This window comes from Amphiura filiformis, chromosome 3 (assembly GCF_039555335.1).
Source record: "Amphiura filiformis chromosome 3, Afil_fr2py, whole genome shotgun sequence".
Lineage (NCBI taxonomy): Eukaryota > Metazoa > Echinodermata > Ophiuroidea > Amphilepidida > Amphiuridae > Amphiura > Amphiura filiformis.
The window spans coordinates 58,541,561-58,564,083 of NC_092630.1; positions in this window are offsets into that span (position 1 = coordinate 58,541,561).

The window sequence follows — 22,523 nt, forward strand, 5'->3', positions numbered from 1 at the left end:
CTATATGGCAGAACCAATTGCAAGTGTCAGCAGTGGCTGTCTATGGAGAGCTGTCAGCAAGATGAGGAGGTTAGAGTAGTAGTGTAAGAAATCTATACAAGCAAAGGGAGAGATAAGAACATGGAAATAAAGTCAAAGCTGGTTTCATCAGTACGGTTCTTTTGTAATTTGAGTCGATCCTCATCACACTGAAATTTGACAGACTATTTGAAAAAAGAATGAGCTACTTTGTATGATATCATGATATCTATGTTCTTATTTCTACTTTTGATTTTGTCAAAACAACTTTTGATACTGTATTGCGGGAAATTTTCACAGGGTTTAATTATCCCGCTTTTTGCGGTCGAAGAGGCAGCGACAAGCTTTTAATCCAGGAAAAATATTTATTACACATAGAACTTAATGTGAATATATTTGGAAATGTGAATTAAACCCACCCACTAAACTGTCCAGAATTGATAAAATCATGCAAAAATTAACCGAGTGAAAATATCCCACTATGCAGTAATTTGTATTGTACACAGGCAGGTTCCTTATTAAAGTGACCCAGTATAGGTACACCTCATGTGTACATTAGACTAACACTGGACTGCTCTTTGCTCAGTGTAGTCGGTTCATCAAGGCAATTGTGGCAATATTCCTATGGGATTTTTTACATTTTCAAATTGATTGTATTGCAGAGTTGTATTCAGATGGCTGGATACTATATTGGGCAAGTGTGTAAATAACAACCGATACAGCACTTTGATTTGGCAAATATTTTGAATTGGTGTGCCTCAAAGTAAAAGGCGATATCTGCTAGCAATATGGAAAGCAGATACTGTGTTTTAGTTTGGAGGGCAGGGATGAAACACTTTGCTTGTTCAAATCACTTTTGTCTGCTACTGAGATGCAATTATTGTGTGGTTGAAATCAAGGCATGGGATGGGACCTAAAATATCCTGGAATATTTGCCAAATTTATGGCCTTATACAATACTGCATTAAATTGAGTCCTTTGACTGGCGACATGTCATTATGGAACAACAGGGTTGTTGGACATGATCAGTGCAAGCATGCTTGCCTATATGTACATGTTATGGTCTCAACTTGAGGTACTGTATGGTACAAAAACTGGATGAGTAGGAAGTTCATCAATTGCTATGTTTTGAGTAGATTGGTTTGCATGCCAGACAAATCAATGATTATAGTTTACAAATATAAATGCTTGCAAATTTGATTCCGATGGATTACCTCCACTCTTCAAGTGATCCTTCTCTTTAAACTTCTCTATGTTGAATAACACTTTTCAACCACTTTCCATATCCAAGCTGTGAGAGTTTCTTTGTATTTATTCCCACATTGGTTGACCCTTGTTGAAGATATTTTTTAATATTATCAAGGTTTCTTTCTACTAGTTGATCCTTGTTGAAGATTTTTTTAAAAATATTTATGGTTTCTTAGTTCAAAACTGTGTTTTTGATGGAAATATCAGTCTGTGCACAAATCAACATTAGTATGATGTGTCACTATACCTTGTTAGGATTTGTGCATGCCCTTTGTATGTTATTTGCGAGTTGGAGTCACCAGTTATAAATCTATTGATTTAGGAAAGTAAAATAATTAAGCCTTACATAAAATATATTGCCTACAAGTTGTGAGGTATCATCTAGAGTTGTTCCTCCTTCTCCAGCTCTGTTACATATTGAGGCCAGGGTACTGTTTTCCGCAAGACATATCTGATTCCTCAAGCGAATGGCTACATTCCTCACCAGCTGCTCATTACTGACACCAATGGAGTACATAGCTGCTTCAACATATGTACCACCAGCCGAGGTGTCGAATATGTGCTCACTCATCAGTCAGTCTCATGTCACACTTGAATATTCTAATACTGACTGCTCAGCTCCAAAAGTGGGTAAGTGCAATAGCTGCCCTATGAACATTTGACAATTTACACACAGTATTTTGTACTCATCTACACATGGCAGCTATTGCGCTTTACCCACTTTACCCTCTGGCACTGAGCAGTTGATATCTTCTGTACCTTTATTGTGATGGAAATAATCATCCGCATCACCCCGAACCAACATTAGTATGATGTCTTGCTACAAATGTATGTTGTTAGGACCTTTGCATCACTTGCATGCCTTGTATATGTTGGAAAAGAATTTGAGTCATCAGTTATAAAAATGTCAGTACAAAAATAAAATGATTAGCCTTACTGATTATACAAAATATTGATTAAAAGTTGTGAGGTAGTAGTTTTATCACACTTGAATATTCTAATATCTTTTGTTACCTTATTATTGATAGACATATCTGCATCGGCACCTCGTATCAACATTAGTATGATATTGCTACAAAAAATGTATATGTTGTTAAGACCTTTGCATGCCTTGTGTACATTGGTTGAGAGTAGGAGTTGTCCCTTAAAAACTTCATTCCCACCTACATAAAAAAATTGCCTCATGTACATTTGTACAACATTGAATTTGCAGGAATGCTTCTTTCAGCTAGATTTTCCTCAGCAAATTGGTACAAATCTTTTGCATCTGCAATGTGCAATTCAAGATTTGAGATAATTGCACGCTTTGGTTGGTTATTATTATTTGGTTGCTAGTTGTAAGTGGGTATCCTAATGTAAAAAATGAGTGACGCAACATTCAGGGTTCTACCTTCATGTATTTAAGGAGTCACATATATAATATGTCTCAAATATATAACAAATGATTGTATATAAAGTAAATATAGCTAGTACATGTATATATATATAAATCTTATATCATACATGTATATATGTCATATCATGATACTAATCATGGCGTGTCCGTCCATCCCTCTGTCCGCACGTTATCGTATGCGCGTGGCTGCACGGAGTACCGACGGGTGCAGTGCGAGCATCGGAAAGCATTACAGTGTAGTTAACATTTGAATAGTAGAAACTTAATTGATTTGATTACTTTAGCATGTTTTGTAAAGACCTACATCCAGATACTAATTTAGGGGAATCAACCAGAGAACCACGAAATCTAGTTACATATAATGTGAAGACTAATAAATCTTTCAAAATTAATATTGAAAAAAAAAATTCAGGGTAGTGAATGACAAACAAACAAATCAAAAATAAAACAAAACAAGCAAGTTAATAAACCGATTACACTACTTAGGTCGAGATTTTCCAGGGGGAAATGGACTGGATTGTCCTTTTTAACTAGCCCAGCGCTTCTTGTATCTTATATTATAGCAGGCTTATTGTCGGTGTAACAAAATAACCAAATATATACAGGCATGAGAATGATCATGCATGAAAGAATGTGAAGTGCATAAAATTGGGCTAAAAATGTCAAAAGGGCTGATATTAAAAGAAAGTGGAGAAATTTGGACAACCGAAAAGCTTGATTTCAGGTTTAAACTGGAAATTTCTCATGCCTGTTTATACAGTACAGTAGAAAGGCTTCCAGTGCTCTCCTGTAGGACTTGAGGAGAGTGATTAAAAGCCTCCTGCAAATTTGAAAAGGGATGTCGCCACTTGGTCCAAACCCATTTGGACAGAAAAGGTGTCTGTCAAAATAGGGGGGGGGGGGGCAAAGTGTGGTGCTTGTTCGTACCGCCACATGTGAGTGCTTAGACAGGTGGCTCACACCCCTTTGCATTTACATGATTTTAATTACCGTTACAGGATATTGACAAGTCTGAATACAAAAGGACCTTGCAATAATACTTTGCCAGGCCGAGGGTCCATCAGCCTGGGGCATAGCAGAAAATGTTACTAAAATTTATGACTCTATGCAGGTGCATGTAGCAAATATGATCCCGGAGCAGTGTAATTCATTCAAATAATGCTCTTGGAGCATATTTGACTTGAAATATTTATCCAGATTAAATCTACGACAAATACTAAAGATAATCACTTCTAATGGTAGAACAAAATAATTGTGTGAATCAGGATTTAAGGTTCATCAATCTACTAAAGTACTAATCATATCATCGATGGTCTACCAGCACTATAAACTTAAAGTTGAGTTCAGTGAGATTGCACAGTGTGCAAAAATGTAGAGAAGTCTTAGTCTAAACATTTGATCATTTGAATAGTGATTTCAATAGTAATATGGGGGGGGGGGGCTATATTCAGTATTCAAGCAGACATCTCTCCCCATGAGGTAGCTCTCTATCTAATCAAGATCCATCATTTACTGATGCAAATTGTAAGCAATGCCTCTAAGAAAGTCCTGTTGGATTGCCCCCATTCTGATAGTCCTGCGTGAGGGTTTGAATGCGCTGGTTAATCTGTATGTACTTCCGGTTTCTTCTAACCAGGTTTTGACCGGCTGCAACTTAGTGGCTGCAGTTGCTGCTTGCTCCTTATTCAGCACCTTGATAAGCCTCCAGATGTTGGGATGGTTTATCTCTACCCTCTTATTGAATCAAGTGGTAATTGGACTAAGTGGTAATTGGACCAAGTGGTAATTGGACCAAGTGGTAATTGGACCAAGTGATAATGGACTAAATGAGTTTTGGACCAAGTGGTAATTGGACCTAAAATGTCAAAAGGGCTGATTTTACAAGAAAGTGGAGAAATTTGGACAACCATAAAGCTTGATTTCAGGTTTAAACTTGAAATTTCTCATGCCTGTATATACAGTACAGTAGAAAGGCTTCCAGTGCTCTCCTGTAGGACTTGAGGAGAGTGATTAAAAGCCTCCTGCAAATTTGAAAGGGATGTCGCCACTTGGTCCAAACCCATTTGGTCCATTGCCAGTTAGTACTTAGTCCATTTCTACTTGGTCCAATTCCCTGTTAGTCCAATTGCCTGTTGGTCCAAAACCCAGTTGGTCCATTACCACTTGGTCCAATTACCACTTGGTCCAATTACCACTTGGTCCAATTGCCACTTGGTCCAAAGCCCACTTAGTCCACTACCGCTTGGTCCAATTACCACTTGGTCCAGTTGCCAATTGGTCCAAAACCTACTTAGTCCATTACCACTTGGTCCAATTGCCACTTGGTCCAATTACCACTTGGTCCAATTGCCACTTAGTCCAATTGCCACTTAGTCCAATTACCACTTAGTTCATTACCTCTTGGGGTCCAATTACCACTTAGTCCAATTACCACTTGGTCCAATTGCCTGTTAGTCCAAACCCCACATAGTTTACAGCAAACAGCAAATCCTGATTAGACAGTTCAGGTTTAAAGTGTTCTGCTTGTATACACAAAGTTACAAATGGAAACCATCTTGGCTATTGTAGGTGTGAGAAATAGGTTTGCTAGATAATGAAGCATGGTGACCTAATGTCTTAAAATTGTATATACGACAAGACTTTGGCATACGATCCAGTGCTCAAAGCATATTGAATGGGTATGGGCAAGTTGTCCAGGATGTCGTCTTCAATGGTGTCTGGTGTTGTTTCTGGGATGTTAAAGTGGCTCATAATGGTACGAACTACGCGTCCGAATGCTCTGTATGTGTATGTTGTGCCGTTGTTTTCAACTCCTAAATCGCAGGTGATATTTGTTGTTGTGTCGTCTGCTGGTGCTTGCTGTTTGCATGATGGGCAGTTGCGGTTTGAGTCTAACTTCTTCATCATGCAGGGAGGATTCCTACATGCAGCATAAATTTGCGTGCTCCCTAACCATTTTTTGTTAACGATCATACAGGACTCCAATAATTCTAAAGTTGCTTCTCTTGCATCTGCAATGTGCAATTCAAGATTTGAGATAATTGCACGCTTAGTTTTTAAAAAACCTGCAGTGGAGTCTACTTCGCCTTTACCATGGCCACTTGCACTATAATTAACTCTGTATTTTATGCCCAAGTCAACTTCCACTATACCAAACACATGTCTGCTTTTATACTGCGTAGCACATCCGTCAGTTCTTTGGTGCAATGTAGTCATTTCACAGCCAATTTGTTGTAGTTTAGGTGCTACGATATGATTTAAATTATGATTAACAAAGTTGTTGTGATGGTTCAAGTCTTCAGATATAATTAGCCAATGCTCTTTGAGGTGTGTATTGGCAGTCTTGTCATCAGGTACACTGATCCTCCACAAAATGCATGAATGGATTCCCAGGAATGGATCGTACATTGTGACTTGGCCCAGTGCAAAGACTGCACTTCTTCTTAGAAGAAGGTTGTAAAGTTTCCCCTTAAGTACATCTCAATGGCTGCATGGTCTAAAGGCAGATTTTTAATATAAAGTTCTTCCCACTGACGATGTTGCCAGGATGTGACAAACAGATGGTATGGGAAGTCAGTTAGTAAATCAGTCGGTTCCTTTTGGAACAGTGTATTTGGTTACTAGTGGGTATCCTAATGTAAAAAATGAGTGACGCAACATTCAGAAGGCTGAAACCATTTTTGTTAAAGATCATACAGGACTCCCAATAATTCTGAAGTTGCTTCTCTGTGAGAATAGCTAGATTTTCCTCAGCAAATTGGTACAAATGTTTTTGCATCTGCAATGTGCAATTCAAGATTTGAGATAATTGCACGCTTTGGCTTAGTTTTTAAGAAACCTGTAGCTGAGTCTACTTTGCCTTTCCCATGACCACTTGCGCTGTAAATTATATAACTCTGTATTTTATGCCCAAATCAACTTCCACTCTATCAAACACATGTCTGCTTTTATACTGAGCAGCACATTATTTGGTTGCTAGTTGTAAGTGGGTATCCTAATGTAAAAAATGAGTGACGCAACATTCAGGGTTCTACCTTCATGTATTTAAGGAGTCACAAAATTATAACATTATATAATATTATGTCTCAAATATATAACAAATGAGTGTATATAAAGTAAATATAGCTAGTACATGTATATATATATAAATCTTATATCATATATATGTCATATCATGATACTAATCATGGCGTGTCTGTCCATCCCTCTGTCCGCACGTTATTGTATGCTCGTGGCTGCACAGAGTACCGACGGGTGCAGTGCGAGCATCGGAAAGCATTACAGTGTGGCTAATCGTGCAGGTGCATCTCATCCGATCAATAGGCCTATTTTCAACACATTTCAATATGGCACACGTGCAGAGGCCTATTACAGCAGAACGTTACATGTCTATTTCCGGGGTGCAATATTTTTGTCCGTAGTTAACATTTGAATAGGAGAAACTTAATTGATTTTATTACTTTAGCATGTTTTGTAACGACCTACATCCAGATACTAATTTAGGGGAATCAACCCGAGAACCGCGAAATCTAGTTACATATATGTGAAGACTAATAAATCTTTCAAAATTAATATTGAAAAAAAAAAATCCAGGGTAATGAATGACAAACAAACAAATCAAAAATAAAACAAAACTAGCAAGTTAACAAACCGATTACACTACTTAGGTCGAGATTTTCCAGGGGGAAATGGACTGGATTGTCCTTTTAAGCCCAGCGCTTCTTGTATCTTATATTATAGCAGGCTTATTGTCGGTATAACGAAATAACCAAATATATACAGGCATGAGAATGATCATGCATGAAAGAATGCGAAGTGCATGAAATTGGGCTAAAAATGTCAAAAGGGCTGATATTAAAAGAAAGTGGAGAAATTTGGGCAACCGAAAAGCTTGATTTCAGGTTTAAACTTGAAATTTCTCATGCCTGTTTATACAGTACAGTAGAAAGGCTGCCAGTGCATGTAGCAAATATGATCCCGGAGCAGTGTAATTCATTCAAATAATGCTCTTGGAGCATATTTGACTTGAAATATTTATCCAGATTAAATCTACGACAAATACTAAAGATAATCACTTCTAATGGTAGAACAAAATAATTGTGTGAATCAGGATTTAAGGTTCATCAATCTACTAATGTACTAATCATATCATCGATGGTCTTTATCTACCAGCACTATAAACTTAAGTTGAGTTCAGTGAGATTGCAGTGTGCAAAAATGTAGAGAAGTCTTAGTCTAAACATTTGATCATTTGAATAGTGATTTCAATAGTGATATGGCCTATATTCAGCAATCAAGCAGACATTTCTCCCCGCGAGGTAGCTCTCTATCTAATCAAGATACATCATTTACTGATGCAAATTGTAAGCAATGCCTCTAAGAAAGTCATCCTGTTGGATTGCCCCATTCTGATAGTCCTGTGTGAGGGTTTGAATGCGCTGGTTAATCTGTATGTACTTCCTGTTTCTTCTAACCAGGTTTTGTCCGGCTGCAACTTAATGGCTGCAGTTGCTGCTTGCTCCTTATTCAGCACCTTGATAAGCCTCCAGATGTTGGGATGGTTTATCTCTACCCTCGTATTGAATCAAGTGGTAAATGGACTAAGTGGTAATTGGACCAAGTGGTAATTGGACCAAGTGGTAATTGGACCAAATGGTAATGGACTAAATGAGTTTTGGACCAATTGGTAATTGGACCTAAAATGTCAAAAGGGCTGATATTAAAAGAAAGTGGAGAAATTTGGACAACCATAAAGCTTGATTTCAGGTTTAAACTTGAAATTTCTCATGCCTGTATATACAGTACAGTAGAAAGGCTTCCAGTGCTCTCCTGTAGGACTTGAGGAGAGTGATTAAAAGCCTCCTGCAAATTTGAAAGGGATGTCGCCACTTGGTCCAAACCATTTGGTCCATTGCCAGTTAGTCCATTAGTACTTGGTCCATTTCTACTTGGTCCAATTCCCTGTTAGTCCAATTGCCTGTTGGTCCAAAACCCAGTTGGTCCATTACCACTTGGTCCAATTACCACTTGGTCCAATTGCCATCTTGGCTATTGTACATGTAGGTGTGAGAAATAGGTTTGCTAGATAATGAAGCATGGTGACCTAATGTCTTAAAATTGTATATACGACAAGACATTGGCATACGATCCAGTGCCCAAAGCATATTGAATGGGTATGGGCAAGTTGTCTAGGATGTCGTCTTCATTGGTGTCTGGTGTTGTTTCTGGGATGTTAAAGTAGCTCATAATGGTACGTACTACACGTCCGAATGCTCTGTACGTATGTGTACGTTGTGCCGTTGTTTTCAACTCCTAAATCGCAGGTGATATTTGTTGTCGTGTCGTCTGCTGGTGCTTGCTGTTTGCATGATGGGCAGTTGCGGTTTGAGTCTAACTGCTTCATCATGCAGGGAGGATTCCTACATGCAGCATAAATTTGCGTGCTCCCTAACCATTTTTTGTTAAAGATCATACAGGACTCCAATAATTCTAAAGTTGCTTCTCTTGCATCTGCAATGTGCAATTCAAGATTTGAGATAATTGCACGGTTAGATTTAAAAAAAACCCTGCAGTGGAGTCTACTTTGCCTATCCCATGGCCACTTGCGCTATAATTAACTCTGTATTTTATGCCCAAGTCAACTTCCACTATACCAAACACATGTCTGCTTTTATACTGCGTAGCACATCTGTCAATTCTTTAGTGCAATGTAGTTATTTCACGGCCAATTTGTTGTAGTTTAGGTGCTACGATATGATTTAAATTATGATTAACAAAGTTGTTGTGATGGTTCAAGTCTTCAGATATAATTAGCCAATGCTCTTTGAGGTGTGTATTGGCAGTCTTGTCATCAGGTACACTGATACCTCTACAAAATGCATGAATAGATCCCCAGGAATGGATCGTACATTGCGACTTGGTCCAATTCAAAGACTGACATTTGGCGGTTTACTCTTCACTTTGTTCGCTGCCTTTTTTTTTTGGCTTCAGATATCTTCTTAATTTTCCTCATGAACTTCATCTCCAAATAGGAATGTGGTATGTTCGATGTTGGCTAAACATAGGTGTGCATAGCACACGTCCACATCCGGTTTCATGGGTTCTCTTGATCTAAGGCATTTACTGGTGGTATGCGTGGCCTAACATCGTTAGGCCATCAATGCCGCTGTCCAGCAATTTTTCTATAAGATGTTTGTAGTTTCTCATCAAATGATCTCGTGGACATGGATAGCAAATTCCATATCAGCTCATTTACTCGAACATCAGTCAAACCTGGGCAATTCTCCATCACAATGGCTGCATGGTCTAAAGGGAGAATTTTAAGAAGTTCTTCTCACTGACGACGTTGCCAAGATGCGACAAACAGATAGTATGGGAAGCCAGTTAGTGATTCAGTCAGTTCCTTTTGGAACAATGTATTTGGTTCAAACCTTCTTTTCCTTGAATTTTTTCTTCTACAAAATGTCTGAAAGTTGGGTTCAATTTCACTATTCTGCAATACTCTATCTACTTTTGCTGGGCATTTAGAAGGGTCCACTTGTAGCTTGCTCTTTCAGATGTGATGCTAAGTCCTTATTTCTCCTTCAATCTACAGTCATATTTGTGATCACATATTTCATTAATTGTGGAATCTCTTGTTGTACAACTTTGCTGTATTTTTTAATTGTCATATATTGGTCAATGTTTAAGGGTTTTCCGTCGTCACCCGATTCGACTTGACTATTATGCCTCTTTTTCAACGCGTGCGTATCTCCAGCGTTGCTTTCGGCGTTATGTTGCAGACATCGCAGAGGAACGATGCATGTTGTGCGTGTCAATGCTATTTTTGCGCACCGGCGATAACCAGGGCCACAAAATAAAGAAAACAATGTTTGCTGAGCGCAAGAAAGATGGCCGCTTAAATATAACATGTATAGGCCTACAAACCAAATTTTGCCAGCGTGCTTCCACTGATACGGACCTGGACCCCTCCCCGAAAGTAGGCTTACGACAGTAGGGTCCAATAGATGGTATGAAGTTATAGGCCTACCCAACAAACACAGAATCAAGGATTTTTTTTTAAACATTAGGCCTAAACGAGTGTTGGATAAATAATTGGTTAATTCTTTTTAATAATATTTTGGCCTAACGTGTTGGGTAACCACTACCGGTATATTATAGGCCTATTATAGATTATACGTTGGTAGAACGTTTCAAAATGAAACGCACCACACGGCAAGTTTATAATCCAACATTTAAATCTTTAAGGCATTTTGTGTTATTGGCTAAAGACCTAGGCCTTCTACGTGCACTGAATTCATAATGCATGCGATAAAAACAACACCATCAAAACTATTCAATTTCAAATAAATGTGTAGTAGGGCCTACATTTACAAAAAATAATATCATAATAGGCCAAACGTTTCCTCTCGGTAAACGGCACTAAGCATGTAAGTAGGCCTATGCCAATAATAATTGTAGGCCTATAGTCAAACACTTCCGGCCATGGTGTCAAACGCTTCGCTTTAACATGTTTAATAAATCCTCTTTTTGGTCGATCGAGTCAGGTGAACATGGTGAAAGCTGAAAATTCCTCACTTTGTGTAACTTGAAAACTCTTTGGTCCAATATCTTTGCAGATTGCAGAACGTCAGTCTTTCTTACACCCGTTTATGACCAAAATACACCAAATTAGTAAGAATATTAAGGCATGAAGTCTTAATAATCGACATCATTAGAATAATTGTTCCTATTTATTATGGTAACTTCTTAGGTAACTTTTTTTTCAGTGAAAACTTTCCTGCGTAAACAGACAATTCCTTTTTTGTGGCCATATGCGTAAACGAACGCTTATCCGTCATCAGATGGCGCGTGTATACCAGCGCGTTGGTACGCACCAAAATATCCATGTACGCAATTAACTACGCATGGTGTCGCAGAAAAAATGCATTTTTGACCTATTTTGGTCAATTTACGCGAAAACAAGGTCCGGTACCCCCAATTTTTTTTGGGCGTGTTTTACAGTGCTTTTTTTTTTTCATAACATATATAAAATTAAAAAATTTGATCGATACAATTTTTTTCTGCAACGCAAAAGGTGGCATATTTTGGGAAAATTGCTGATTTTGCCATTGAAGTGTACAGAGATTTTTGGAAATGTACACCTCTTTTAAAACGGCTGTAGCTCAAAAGTTTTTTTACTGATTTATTATCTACACATATTAATGAACAAAATATGTCAATTTAAAAAATTTGGTCGATAAGTTTAGTTACGACGGTAAACCCTTAATCAAGTCTGGTACAAATTATGCTACGGTACCACTGACTGTCTTGCAGTGAGAAATGTAGCAGAGACAGTTGATCAGATACGGCATGGAAGAAGCAGATTCCGTCTCCTGGATTATTTGTCCAAACACAGTTTATCTTGAAAATCTCAACACTTTCTTGAAAAATAGTGACAGATTGTCTCGAGACATCAGGAAAACACAACACCAAAGCAATGATTAGACTCCGCATTGCCCTCCCGATCATGAGGACCATTTATTAAGCTATTTATGACCATTCAACAATTTTATATTCATATACATAAATATAATTGAGATAAATAATGATAAATAATGATATATTTCATAATATAATAATAATATAATAATCATAGCACTTTCATAGCAGTTAAGACATAATATAAATAGTTATTTATCTTCCAATAAATATTATTAATAACACAATACAAGAATTATTGGAAAAATGTGTACAACAAGCCAACCATATAGGCTGGACATGCAAGAATTGACTTCTGTATCACATTTAACCAAATTTCATCTTAAGCAAATACAGATACCTCTTTGGATCAAACAGAGGATTGAATTGGAAAACAATATTTATAACGCAATTATTAAATAAACAGAAATCTCCAAAAGAAGAAACAATGCCAACTCTATCAATGAATTAAATCTTTAAATCCCTATATAAGCTGGTAATTATTGAAAAGTCAGCCAAAATTTACTATAAAATATATTAATAAATGAAATAATCCACTGACAAAAACAATCAAGCCAAAAAGATACTTCAAATAAGCATAAATTACTCTACATAAAGCGTAGTAGAAAGTGGAGACAATCTACAGACAAGTTTCATCAGGTATTGACGAGACTCCATACAAAGCGTAGTAGAAAGTGGAGACAATCTACAGACAAGTTTCATCAGGTATTGATGAGACTCCATACAAAGCGCAGTAGAAAGTGGAGACAATCTACAGACGAGATTCTTCAGGATTTGAAGAAAATCCATAAAAAGCATACATTTCCTTCAAAAGCGTAGTAGAAAGTGGAGACAATCTACAGACAAGTTTCATCAGGTATTGACGAGACTCCATACAAAGCGTAGTAGAAAGTGGAGACAATCTACAGACAAGTTTCATCAGGTATTGACGAGACTCCATACAAAGCGCAGTAGAAAGTGGAGACAATCTACAGGCGAGATTCTTCAGGATTTGAAGAAAATCCATAAAAAGCATACATTTCCTTCAAAAGCGTAGTAGAAAGTGGAGACAATCTACAGACAAGTTTCATCAGGTATTGACGAGACTCCATACAAAGCGTAGTAGAAAGTGGAGACAATCTACAGACGAGTCTCATCAGGTATTGACGAGACTCCATACAAAGCGTAGTAGAAAGTGGAGACAATCTACAGACAAGTTTCATCAGGTATTGACGAGACTCCATACAAAGCGTAGTAGAAAGTGGAGACAATCTACAGACGAATCTCATCAGGTATTGACGAGATTCCATACAAAGCGCAGTAGAAAGTGGAGACAATCTACAGACAAGATTCTTCAGGATTTGAAGAAAATCCATAAAAGCATACATTTCCCATTAAAAGCGTAGTAGAAAGTGGAGACAATCTACAGACAAGTTTCATCAGGTATTGACAAGACTCCATACAAAGCGTAGTAGAAAGTGGAGACAATCTACAGGCGAGTCTCATCAGGTATTGACGAGACTCCATACAAAGCGTAGTAGAAAGTGGAGACAATCTACAGACAAGTTTCATCAGGTATTGACGAGACTCCATACAAAGCGTAGTAGAAAGTGGAGACAATCTACAGGCGAGTCTCATCAGGTATTGACGAGACTCCATACAAAGCGTAGTAGAAAGTGGAGACAATCTACAGACAAGTTTCATCAGGTATTGACGAGACTCCATACAAGCGTAGTAGAAAGTGGAGACAATCTACAGGCGAGATTCTTCAGGATTTGAAGAACTCCATACAAGCATTCATAAAGCTATCACAAAGCGTAGTAGAAAGTGGAGACAATCTACTGACGAGATTCTTCAGGATTTGAAGAAAACTCCAGACAAAGCGGAGAGTAGCATAATTTGACATACTTTTATTGAAGCATCTTGGACAAATGAGATAACTGAATTACCCTTCCAGCTACTGGGAGGGTGGGTGGGATTTTTGGTCCAGCATGATCGGAGGAGCAAATGCAAGTGGCTTACTAAGAAAGGTGTGAACACAACAAAAGAAATGGAATTAAAGCAGAGACCTGATTGGCTGCACCCCACTAAAGTGCCATCTGAATGGCCAAGAATCTGGGATTGTTGCTATAACAGCACAACAACCTACATCATTCCAATACCATGACCCAAATCAATAGCATAAACTTTCAAGAGGACTTGATATGGCTCAAGTGGAACTGATAGGATAATTGTCCAGACTTGGCTGCACATGAATGCCCAAGTTTCCCTGATGCTGAGACAATCTGGTTTTTAAAAGATTTTCAACTTTGAAAAACGTCATTAGTTTTAAGGCTGTCTGCATATGGTAATGGCATAAGTGAACCACTGTCTACTATAAGCTGTGTGTCTTTTGTTAAACAACATGTTACATGCAGCTGAAGTGTTATTGAGACCCAACGCTTCATATTGCTCACTTGTCCTAAATATTTACAAAGTCTCTGTGGAGCATTGCCACTAAACAGTACATGAATACTGCCTTCGGGAATCACGGGCAAAGCCAAGGTAAATGAACCATTGCTGGTTTAAAGTTGATGTTGTGGAAGCTGTGAATGCAGCAGCTGATGCAGTAGGTGATGGTAGTAAAGGTGCGGATGCATCAGCTGGTGCTAGAGAAGGTGCGGATGCACAATATGTTACATGTGGGAATCATGGCTCATTTATTATACCCTTAGGTGATGAGTTCAATTCATTTTGATACAGTTTGTTTGTGAACTTTGTTGAAATGCATACCTCTCATTGTAACGTAGTATTCAAATTGGGTCAAGAATTTTGGATTCTTTTGGGCAAAGTATTTCCCTTCATCAGGCCCAAACACCTCTAGCTTCTTTGTTATAGGGTTAATGTAGATTAGCATGAATGTAGCGGGCAGCACTTCATTACTGTACATCAGCTGAAAAGAGAAATGTAAGATGAGGTCAAAACAAATGGTACCATACTTATCCATAATGTTGACATGATGTAATAGTCTGCTAACAGCTCAAACACAGGACTAAGCTTGACTGTGAAATCTCATTATGTCATTAAACTGCCAAATTTTGAACCCACAAACTTTTCACATTGCATTGGTAATGTTTCCAACTGCAAATATTTCATTCCGGACACACATTTTGCAAGTGCCTCCTTGCCTTAAAAAAAAATGCATTTGGTGAGTTAGATATGTTTAATTTCAGCCCTATTTTAGTCGAGGGGACACCCCGGAAAGATAGATAGCGGACGATGGGTAACCCAGGCGGACAATCCCTGTAGCTTGTAGCTTGTCTTTCAGATGTGATGCTAAGTCCTTATTTAGAGGTTAATAACTGCGCATCGGTTATTTGGAGGGCATTGTGAAAAATCTAAACATTTTGCCTTTGGAACCGAGGAATATCCTGAGGCGTAGCCCAGAGGATATTCCGAGTCCAAAGCAAAATGTTTAGATTTTTCACAATGCCTATATATTACTGATGCAAAGTTATTAACCTCATTCATAACCGTCCTTTAATCTCTTCACCTTACAAAATAACACCAAATTTTGCTCAAAAGTTTATAAAAATAGATGATTTTTACTTCTTTTTTTTCCAAAAATCGATCAGGCTAAAACAGAACGACCAATAACAAAAGTGCGTATCAGAATCTGCAAATATGGTAGCGCGCAATCCAAATCTGACAGCCAGCGCCACAAGAGTTTGTTGGACGCACAATACGGCCGACGCGAAGTCAATTGTGTGCGACATTGGAACAATTACGCATTTTGCGGTCAATTGTGAGATATTAATGACCTCGATTTGCGTTAGCGTTTTGCAAATAATAAAATATGATTGGATCGCACGCATCGCGTTTATTAATGAGGTTATGAATTCTCCTTCAATCTATACAGTCATATTTGTGATCACATCTGTCATTAATTGTGGAATATCTTGTTGTACAACTTTGCTGTATTCTTTAAATGGTCATATATTGGTCAATGTTCAATCATGTCTGGTACATATTATGCTATGGTACCACTGACTGTCTTATTACTTTGCTTGCAGTGGTAAACCTAGCAGAGACAATTGATCAGATACAGCATGGAAGAAGCAGTTCCCGTCTCCTGGGAGTTTTATTTTGATGATAATGATCTAACTTTTACTGACGTAAACAGAGGTTTTGTCAACGAAAAATCAACATGTCTATAAACCCTTCAATGCAAGGATTTCATTCCTGTCCTTTAGTCTTCAACTGCAGCATCCTATCTTTTGCAGATAAAAGTTAGGATTCCAATGTGACATCGCATGGTATAAGACAGTAAAAAGTAGATTGAACAATTTGATGTTTATTGACATAAGGATAAATAAAATTTGAGTAGGCACTGGTTCTCCTGCAACATGTTTGCTGGCAAGTGCTCTCGATGCATATGAAATCGGGTGACAGATGGACAGATCCTAGTGGTGAATCCAATATCTGCTTGGTTGATAATGCGTAAATAATCGCAGAGCACACATGGTCTTGGAGATTTTGATTTAATCATTTGGAATCACACTTAGTGCATTTTACCGGCATAGATGCTAATTGAGTAATTAAAATATCGGGGGATATATGAACTGATTGAAATTGAAATAATTGTGAATAGACTGGACAGGAAACAGAAGAGTCTTCATGGAACTGAAATAATTTAGTTAGTTTGAAAATGGATGCTGACAATTACTTTGAACAGGATTTGAAATTATGTATAAACAAATATAATGTTGATTTTGTGGAAGTAAATAAATATCTATAATCAGATGGGTAAGTTACAGAATAGAAAGTAAAAAAGCAAGATTGTATGGCAAATGCTTTGCCGATGGCTTGTCCACAGAAGTTAAAGTAGTACACTGGCGGTTCTTCTTCAGTGATTTCCAACAATTTCCTTTGGAAACCTATACTTGTAAATTTATCGCACACCTAGCAATTGCCTGTTCTTGGATGTTTCTTGAAGATTGAGACTGTGAAGTCAGGGTTTTTCACATATGTCCTAGTACCACTACGAACGTGTTTTATCTTCCTGTAGCATCTATGGCATACCTTTGGTGGATGAATGTTACTATATTGTCTAACCAAACATTAATGTCCCAAATAGAAGATATTTCCTTGGCACATTGATCTACAATTCCACACCTTTCATTTGAATTCATTCCTTCTGAACATATTCTACATAGGCAGCTAAGGGCCTGCAGATGAACTTCCATAGATCAGGGTTTCGCAACTTGCGGTGCACGCTCCACTTGTGGCCCATCGATGCGGGCCAAGTGGCGCTTGAAAAAATTAACAAATTAAAAAATAAAAATGTAAACAAATTAAAAGAAATAGAGAAATAAAAATTTAAACAAATTAAAAAATTCAAATTCAAACAAATTAAAAAAAATAATAATAAATTCATGTGTGCCTTGTATTTGAATAAACAGAATCAACTGGCACTTAAAAGGCTTCTGTCTCATGTATCTAAATTATGCCGCACAAAAGTGAGTATCTGGATGCGGAGCTCGCAACTGCCTCCTAAATAAGTAACTGTAGAACAAACATTGAATATTTTGTCAAATGTTTTTAAATTTATGTACAACCTTTTTTATTTTATAAATTCTTGGGTACTTGAATCTTGTATTGAACAGGAAATCTGCTAGATAATGTCACTTACTGTTTTGATTCTTTAGCATAAATTGTAGATGCAACAATGCCTTACTGTGTATTGGGAGTTCCCTCATCACATCTTGAAGACACTTTGTGAATGATATCTGGTAAAGAGATCCACTCTGACAAATGAGCAATATTGTGTATAGTCCATATATCTACCTTGAGTCACCGGCACTAGCTTTGAAGTTCAGCATCTTAGCGTTACTTGGTGCGTGTACATGTACATACTGTTACGTGCGGCATGCGCGATAGCCTGCCGCATATGTACATGCAAGAAACCACGCTAAGCCAACGCAGCACACACTGAACTTAAAAGCTATAGTGCCTGTGATTCGAGGTAGATATATAGACTATATAGCCCTATCATCTGCAGCTAATACCTGTTAGGAATCAATTGCATTTTAAGGAGATTTAAATATTGTTAACAAAATTAATAAAAGTCAGAATATATATTTTAGTATTAAGATCTTTTAGTATTTTCAAATTTTCCATACCTCTTCAACCTTGGCTTACAAGTGTTCAAAGAAAATGTTGTATGCATCTCCTGGTCTGACTTTATTTAGATGTCGCAAGCTAACAATGATACCTGGTTATCCTAGGATAGCCATTTGCATTCAGTTATCCACTGCTTTGTACTGGTCTACAGAGGCTCTGTCAACTTCTATATCTATTCTGCCACATGGGCAATATCACTCTAGTTTATGTTAACAGTATGTCAATTTCTCCTTTTTTTTGGAAAATGGTTGTGGTTGCAGTTGCAGTTTAGGCACAAGTTGTTAATGTCAGTTTCATAACCTCCACACGGGCAACATCTGGTGCAGGTTGTGGGTTCTTTCTTTTTATCGATTACCTCTATGATTCTAGCAACACAACCACAGTCTGCACACCGGTTATCTGTGGACATCAGGATAAGAGCAGCCCAAGGGTACAGTGTAAGTGTGTGAGCTGCATACATTAAACATGCGTCTCTAAGCTTGCCCTCTTGATCTTCCATCACAATCTTTGTAACTTTTTATGCATTCTATTCTCAGTGCTTCTGTGACAGAGAAAACATGTGCAGATTATGAATGTGATTGGTCCTCAAACCAATGTATAGGTCATGCAGAAAAGGATAGTATGATAATAATATGATGGAAATTCAACTGATGATTCCTGATGAATATAGGATATTAATTTGTTCCTGTTAGGTTGACAACAGTTGGTATTCCTGACCCATCCTGGTTTGCTCTTAGGATATCCTTGTTAACTCCTCTTTTATGTACAATTTATATCTATAGGTCATGTGTAATGCCAAAAGAATAACTGCTCATTGTAAGTATATACGGGTAAAATTGAGGTGATCCACATTGGTATCAGTCTCAGCTACGTAGACAGCATATCCTGTTAGGTTGATGACAGTCTGCACCCCTGACCCATCCTGGTTTGCTTTCAGGATCCTTGTTAACTTCTCTGTAATGTAAATTGTACCTCTATGTAGGTATTTTCTTGTTCCTTATCAGATTTGAGCAATTTTATTTGTTGTTACATGTGGCAACCGTGCGGCGCATGCGTAATAGTTTATGCACGATGGATATCTTGAACGTGCTTGAAACACCGCATATCATATCACAATGCTACGCCCTTAGGCGCGCAGCGTGCTGTTTAAAATACACACTCACGCATATTTTGTTGATCTCCGTGTCGCGCATGTTGCTTTGACATGTTTTGCTTCAATTTGGTCGCTTTGAAGTTCAACATGTTTGCAAACAGGTCGGACGAGCGAGAAGTTTTGATTTGCTGTTGTGGAATTGAAGACTATTTTCAATTCAGCTATCATTTATTATTATTATTATTACCCATTTAAAAAAAGTTTGTTTTAAACCTTAAAGAAGCAAATATGCAAGAAATACAACAATATTCCTTATGCATCTGCTGACTAGACCTGAATGTCTTCAGCATTGATAAGAATCACATGTTCCTGTTAGGTCGAGGACAGTTTGCACCCCTGAACCGTTCTGGTTTGCTCTTAGGATCTTCTTTAACTGCTCTGCATGGTTACATACAATGTACCTCTTTGTTGGTCATGTATAATGCCAAAAGGATTGTTGCTTAATGTAATAAATATGATGGAAATCCAGGTGGTCCACATTCCACATGTGGATCTGTATCAGCTGTGTATACAGCATAAGGAGACTATCATCAGTTGAAGTGTTCTGATGAATTTTGCATACACATAGAGAATGGGTACCAGGATCTTTGTGTGGTACCATCCTGGCTAATCTGCTACAAATGGTGCTGCATGTGCTAGGTATCCTCTGCTTTCATGTAATAATACAATGGAAATCCAGGTGATCCACATTTCAAAATATAGGATGTGGATTAGAAATACATGTTCCTGTTAGGTTGATAACAGTTTGCACTCCTGACCCATCCTGGTCTGCTTTCAGGATCCTAGATCTGAACTCCTCTGTAATGTAAATTGTACCTCCATGTAGGTCATGTGTAATGCCAAATGGATAACTGCTCAATGTAAGTGTATGGGTAAAGTTCAGGAGATCCCCATTGGTATCAGTCTCAGCTATGTAGATGCTAGGTTGATGACAGTTTGCACTCCTGACCCGTCCTGATTTGCTTTTAGGATCCTAGATCTTAACTCCTCTGTAATGTAAATTGTACCTCCATGTAGGTCATGTGTAATGCCAAAAGGATAACTGCTCAATGTAAGTATATGGGTAAAGTTCAGGAGATCCCCATTGGTATCAGTCTCAGCTACGTAGATGCTAGGTTGATGACAGTTTGCACTCCTGACCCGTCCTGATTTGCTTTTAGGATCCTAGATCTTAACTCCTCTGTAATGTAAATTGTACCTCCATGTAGGTCATGTGTAATGCCAAAAGGATAACTGCTCAATGTAAGTATATGGGTAAAGTTCAGGAGATCCCCATTGGTATCAGTCTCAGCTATGTAGATGCTAGGTTGATGACAGTTTGCACTCCTGACCCGTCCTGATTTGCTTTTAGGATCCTAGATCTTAACTCCTCTGTAATGTAAATTGTACCTCCATGTAGGTCATGTGTAATGCCAAAAGGATAACTGCTCAATGTAAGTATATGGGTAAAGTTCAGGAGATCCTCATTGGTATCAGTCTCAGCTATGTAGATGCTAGGTTGATGACAGTTTGCACTCCTGACCCGTCCTGATTTGCTTTTAGGATCCTAGATCTTAACTCCTCTGTAATGTAAATTGTACCTCCATGTAGGTCATGTGTAATGCCAAAAGGATAACTGCTCAATGTAAGTATATGGGTAAAGTTCAGGAGATCCCCATTGGTATCAGTCTCAGCTATGTAGATGCTAGGTGGATGACAGTTTGCACTCCTGACCCGTCCTGATTTGCTTTTAGGATCCTAGATCTTAACTCCTCTGTAATGTAAATTGTACCTCCATGTAGGTCATGTGTAATGCCAAATGGATAACTGCTCAATGTAAGTATATGGGTAAAGTTCAGGAGATCCCCATTGGTATCAGTCTCAGCTATGTAGATGCTAGGTTGATGACAGTTTGCACTCCTGACCCGTCCTGGTTTGCTTTCAGGATCCTCTTTAACTCCTCTGTTATGTATGATTTACCTCTATGTAGGTCATGTGTAATGCCAAAAGGATAACTGCTCATTGTAAATATACGGCTTAAGTTGAGTGGATCTACATGTACATTTGTATCAGTCTCAGATATGTAGACGTCGTAAGTACATCCTCAAAGCAGATTGTAAAGGCATGTATATATGCAATAACCTGCTTCCTTATCCTCGAACTTCCACCCTGTGACTTTCTCACATCTAATTACCTTGTTCCAGATGACAATTCAAATTAAATCTTTATGATCCACTTTTGCCTCTTTATTGGAGGCTATCATCAATTAGCATTCTGATGAATTTTGCATTCACATACAGAATGGGTACCAGGATCTTTGTGTGGTACCAACCTGGATATTAGACCACTGAATGAGTGTACCTGGGAATCCCTCAGGTGTCCGCACCTGATCTAACTACTCTTCATGATCTTCAAGTACTGCCTCATGCTCAAATGCTTCTGGGTGATTGGTAGATCTTCCTGTTATCAAGATAAAGCTGTAAGGTATCCTCTCATTGGTGTTTATCACGAGTCTTTGTGTGGATTTGAAGTCGGTGGTCGTATAGTATTTGCAGTTCACATCTGCCATCCTATCCACAGTGTTGGTGATGTGAAATTTGTAGTCTTCTGCCGTCCCTCCCTCCGGGTATTATGTTGATTTATTGGTTACATGAAAACTGTTGATCTGCAATCCCTCTTGTGTTGTAGCATCAAAGCTAAGTATCAAATATTCTTTCCTCACCAGTGCCTCTGCTGACATGAAATCTGACACCACACCAAGCTCGCGACCAAGCCCAACTCCACCGTACTCTATGATGCACCTGGTCTAACAAAACGACTGCTCTCTTACCAAACTGTTGTAGCAAAATTGGTATGTTGTTCCATGGTTGCATCATATACAAACAGTTGTGTGCTTTGCGAATAGGTTTTACCTGGCTTTTGAATCTCTGATTTAGACTGCCCAGTATTTAATTCTTCCTAAGATGTGGTTTTCATTTGCTAACTCTACAATCAGGCCCGTAGCTGTACCAAATTTTGTATGGGAAAAATCTCCAAGCATGTGAGGAAGAAACTGAAATGCAAAGTGAAAGATGCCCTGTTTGAAAGTGATAATACAGCGTAAGCCCA